This window comes from Mustela nigripes, chromosome 3 (genome assembly GCF_022355385.1).
Source record: "Mustela nigripes isolate SB6536 chromosome 3, MUSNIG.SB6536, whole genome shotgun sequence".
Taxonomy (NCBI): domain Eukaryota; kingdom Metazoa; phylum Chordata; class Mammalia; order Carnivora; family Mustelidae; genus Mustela; species Mustela nigripes.
In genome coordinates this window covers 84780790-84786789 of record NC_081559.1, presented here as the reverse complement: position 1 = coordinate 84786789, position 6000 = coordinate 84780790, and positions in this window count along the sequence as shown.

The window sequence follows — 6000 nt, the reverse complement described above, 5'->3', positions numbered from 1 at the left end:
ACACACACACACACACTCACTCACAGACACACACAGAGATACACACACACACACACTCACTCACAGACACACACAGAGATACACACACACACTCACACACACTTATGTATTATTTTAGAGGTGGGGGAGAGACAGAGGAAGAGAGAAAATCCTAAAGTGGACTTCCCACTGAGCATGGAGACTGATGCAGAGCTCAATCCCAGGACCCTGTGATCATGACCTGAGCTGGAACCAAGAGTATGCTGCCCAACCAACAGAGTCACCCAGGTGCTCCTAGTATTATATTTTTAAACAATTAAAATATGTTTTATACTATATAATATGTGAAAATTATGTGAAATTTAACTTTCAGTTTCTATAAATAAAGTTAATTGGGTTATAGCTGCTCACATTCATTTATGCTTTGCTGGTGACTGATTTGGCACTCTAAAGGTAGGACTGAGCAGTTGCAACAAAGACCACGTGGGTTGCAAAGCCTAAAATACTTACTATTGGGCTCTGTGCAGTAAAATTTGCTGACACCGACCTAAAAAAAATCTGACTCCTGTTACCTCTGTAACCGCATGCTGTCCTCTTCTCTACTCACTGTGCTTTAGCTGTGCTGGCATTCCTGCTTCTCCCCAGTGGCCTTGGCACTAACTGTTTCCTCTTCCTGGAAAATCATTCTAGATTTATCCTTTGTCAATTTCTTTGACCTCTTTCAGTCATCTCCTGCTGAATGGGGTGACCTGCACTGAGGACCCCATTTGATATTGTACTGTACATCCTACACTTTGTAGCTTCATACCTCCCTACCTTGCTCTGCTTTTCTCTTTTGTACCACAGGCTACCTTCTAACAGGCCATGTAATCTGCTTACTTATGTTTGGGTTTTTATTTTCTGTCTCTTCTTGCTAGACTCTAAGTCTCAGGAAGGCAGAGATAATTGTTTTGTCCAGTGATATATCGCAAGTTCCTGAAGTATTGAGGCAAAAGCAATTGCACTCAGTAGGTTTTTCTTGACTGTTGAATATGATACTATATTACCTCTTACTAAACAAAGTATTTTAATATCTGACCTCTAGTACCTCACTAGAGCTGCTATTTTGAGTCTGAATTTTCTTTTGGTTCATTACACGCACAGGAAAATGTACATAGTTATGCAGTTAACTAAGTAAATCGATTATACTAGTATTAAACACTACCCTTTACCTTTTACCCTTTACTACTCTCACTTTACCAAGAAGAAACTCATCTTTCTATTGCTTTACTCCAAAACACAATGGAACAACTTTAAATTCTTAAATATGGGAATATTCCTGATAATTAATGCTTGCTTAGTTTGAGTTGCATATACAGTTACTTTGATGTCTTTTATTGTAAGAAATAAAATCATCTTATTGTCTTATATAACTATTCATAAAGAATAACATTAACACAAATTATTTATATTTTTGCGTAGTATTAAAGATATTAGATATTATAGATAGTTATATTAACAATTTTTAAAATGATAAATAATGGCTAAATAATGTATAATTGATTTTAAATAAAACTTTATAAAGTACTTAGGGAAAAAGAAAGTTTTTTTCAAAATAACATTTCCTTCATTGCCTTCATAAAGCTTTTAAATTTAATTTTGGTTTGAATTAAGAAAAATTAACTCAGTACAACATGAAATAAGATTTTAAGTGAAAATCTTAGCTTTTTCCTATAAATTTAATTCAGCTAATTTTATTGAATGCTTCCTTACACAGTCCAAAATGAACGAAAATTTACATGTGCCCATAGTAAAAATGACTGAGAATTGCATACAGAAACATGTTTTATGTAAGAACATGAACAATTTCTTTCAACAAAGAATCCTTAGACAGAAAACACAATATATTAATTTAATTATTTGCCAAAATGTTACAAGCAAAAAATATAGCTATGGCATTCTACCAAGTATAAAACTACTTTCACCTCCTGTCTGCCCATATGTAATAGAGTAAGACTTGATATTCAAAATGATAACTGAGAAACTTTAAAATCCTACAAGACCATTTGAATCATCTCATTACACTATTTTTATTACCTTAGTCAATTTTCTTTCTTTCATTTGAAAGTTAGCCATTACTTCAGAATAAATAAAAGTGTTTTAGACAGAATGTCTACTAATATGAGCATGATAGAAGATATGATCATATTACACAGAACTTATCAAACATTTACCACTTGTTCATGGATTGGTAAAAATCTATTCCTGCTGCCACTCAAATGGTCCACTATGAATGATCAAGTTTCTTTCAAACAATTGATTGGGACCTCATATCCAGGTGTGATAAAAATGGGGACTAGGGGAGGAGAGCAACACAGCTGGTAAACTGGACAGTTATTGGAATCTTGAAGAAATGGACCCAGATAGCTCAATACTGTAGTTAGTGTGCATTTTACTCCATAATTTGAGTTGACATGATATGCTGTCCCAAATCATTGGCTTTCTAGGTGATGCTGAAAATCTGTGACCTGGAGTTCAATTCAGTTTATGAACAGGTTTTTGCAAGTCCCCTAGCTTTGAAGAAAGCAAACGTGTTCCAAAAGTTGGAAAACTCATTTACTCAGGACATAAAGATTCTAAAGGCAGGTTTCAAGAGAATAGATGTTGAGAAACAATTTTTATGAAAATAAGTAAAGAAAAATGTTGATCTTTTTCAGTGGTTCAAAAGGCATTTTTTTTTAAAGATTTTATTTATTTATTTGACAGACAGAGATCACAAGTAGGCAGAGAGGCAGGCAGAGAGAGAGAGAGGAGGAAGCAGGCTCCCCGCTGAGCAGAGAGCAGGCTCCCCACTGAGCAGAGAGCCCGATGTGGGACCCAATCCCGGGACCCCGAGATCATGACCTGAGCCAAAGGCAGCAGCTTAACCCACTGAGCCACCCAGGTGCCCAAAAAGCATTTTTAAATGGGTAATGTAGAGAAGCACATGACCTTATATCTGTAGGATATAGTAAAAAAAAAAAACTATAGCACTACACACATAGGGAAAATTACTCAGTTCTAGTAGTACAACTTCATGAATACTCATTATTGACCAAGAGAGAGAAACACTGAACAATGCACTGGTTTGGGGAAACTGAGTCATAGAATAGATAATGGGAAATGCAAACTGTGGCATGAAAGAATGAATGAAACAGGAGACCCTGTGGACACTTATCTTCAAAGCCTTATACATGGAGAAGTGTCCCGACTTTGGAAAGCTCAGGACATCTACACAGAGTTACAAGGGGAAGAACCAGAAAACTGACCCAGTTCTGCAGTTATCACAAAATAAAGAGATTCTCTATGACAGACAGAGGCATGTGACACTTGGGTAACCAGGTCACATATGTATCGATCCAGTGGCTACCAGCAACTTCAACTTCTTCAAAATGTACTCAACCATAAAATATTTTAATATTTTTAAATTTTAAATATTTTTAATATCTAAAAACAACTATCTTTAATAGTTTTTTTTTAAAGATTTTATTTATTTATTTGACAGACAGAGGTCACAAGTAGGCAGAGGCAGGCAGAGAGAGATAGGAGGAAGCAGGCTTCCCTGTCGAGCAGAGAGCCCCATGCGGGGCTCGATCCCAGGACCCTGAGATCATGACCTGAGCCAAAGGCAGAGGCTTTAAACCACTGAGCCACCCAGGCACCTCTATCTTTAATAGTTTTATCCTTTAAATTTTTTGTGCCTTTTATAGTAGATTGGTAAGGACATTTTGCTTGGTAGCACTTCTATTAAAATTAAGATTGTACTGTTAATAAAGGTCTTCTTTGGATCCGGGGCTCTTGGTGGATGGATCCTCAAAACTGTTTTGATGAAAAATCCTGGAATATTTTTGCTTTGTAGTGTGAGTTGAAGAGATTGAGATTGAGTTGACTGAGATTGTTTTCTTTGAATATTTCCTTGTCTCTTTATCTTTTCTTTTTTTTTTTTTTTAATATTTTATTTATTTATTTGACAGAGAGAGATCACAAGTAGGCAGAGAGGCAGGCAGAGAGAGGAGGAAGCAAGCTCCCTGCTGAGCAGAGAGCCCGATGCGGGGCTCGATCACAGGACCCTGAGATCATGACCTGAGCCAAAGGCAGAGGCTTTAACCCACTGAACCACCCAGGCGCCCCTCCTTGTCTCTTTATCTTATTCTCCTCAATGTTCTGTGTGTAGTATTTTCTAGAAAAATAAATTCATCTAGTTTTCTTAGCTATGACTTGCTTTTGGACATTGGTTTCCTTCTAAGTAAATGAGGTTGATGTCCATTTTTGACACCTTCTTAGTATGTACTTGGTTATTTCTTTCTCCTGCTAGTCTCTACCTCAGTGGAAAAAGGGTGTCCTTGAGACTCTTTAAAGCAGGCTAGGAGGAAAGGAACATAGCAAGCAGGCAGTTATTCTACAAGTTATTTTTGTAATCTCTGGTGAAAAGAGTGATTAGTGGAGCATGGAAATTACCTCAAAGACTAGGTATTTTGTGGGAGCTACTGACCACAATCCTTACTATCTCCAAATAGACTCCAAGGCACAAATTTCTTTGGAAAGGAAACAATTCATTAGTATTTCTTTAAATGTTTTATTCGTTTAATTTGTTTATCTGTTTCCAGGAAATACAATTTAATGTCTAATGTAAAATATTTCATCCCTGAACTCTTAATTTTTTACTTTGCTTTTCAGTGTGGTTTCATTTCCTTCTACTTGGCAGAATTCTGTAATAACTTGGTCACCCCTCCTGTGAGGCATCCAACCTCATATGCTTGCACCAATTCATTTCAGTGTCAGCTGGCCCTGACACTTCTACACATCTTCTACACATGTAGAAGAATGTAAATGATAGCATGATAAAATTGTGTCTAGTGGAAAAAGTCAGGACGAATTCAGGGAATGCACTTAAGAGACACTTCAAAAGTTTCAAAAAAAAAAATACCAGTAATGAGTTATTGTTAAAGTCACCATGTAACTATTTGTGTTTTTTGTTGTTGTTGTTGTTGTTGTTTGTTTTTGTTTTTTTAAGATTTTATTTATTTATTTGACAGACAGAGGTTAAAGGAGACAAGAGAGGCAGGCAGGGAGAGAGAGGAGGAAGCAGGCTCTCTGCAGAGCAGAGAGCCCCATATGGGGCTCGATCCCAGGAGCCTGGGATTATGAAATGAGCCGAAAGCAGAGGCTTTAACCCACTGAGCCACCCAGGCTCCCCGCTATTTGGTTTTTGATGACCTGTTGTCCCAAATTTCGATTTTACTGAAGCTCCACATTCCTGAGAGCTTCCTTGACATGTTTTATCTATTCTATTTTCCTACCTATTCTAATTTACCTCTAAATAAATTTTGGTATTTTTCAAGTTAAAAATATCCTTACCTTCTACGTCTTCATTATAGATATTTTGTTCAGTTATATTGTAATTAATGCCTTCATTTAGTGTTCTCTCAGTTGCTATTGCTACCTAATTATAGATGATATAGAATGTTGTTTGTATTTGTATTAAAAAGTACAAGTTAGTCCAAGGAAAAGCACACGCTTGCATAGAGAGAGTCAATTCCTAATTATGTATTGTATTTTTAAAAACAAAAATGGATTACTAACAGCAAGTATGTGAGATACACACACACACACACACACTCTCTCTCTCTCTCTCTCTCTTCAGAATAGAGTGGGTCCATATCTAGGATAACATTTATATTTGAGAAACCTTTTGGAAATGTTTTGAAAATATCTTCTTTAGAACTAGTTTGTCTTCATTCTGTCAGTGCCACATACTGGATATGATGGAGTGTTGTATCAAATTTATAACCAGCTCTTCTGGTATTTAAAATTCAGAACTCTACCTGACAAGCCCAAATTAGTTATACTGAGAAAGAACTTGAAACCAAAATTTAACAATGGATTTCATATTCTCTGACTTTGGCAGGTTGGATTTTTTAATACACTCAAATAGTAAAAATTGTAAAGATAACATAGTGTACATAGTATGTATAATACAGCATAGTACTAAAATAATGCATG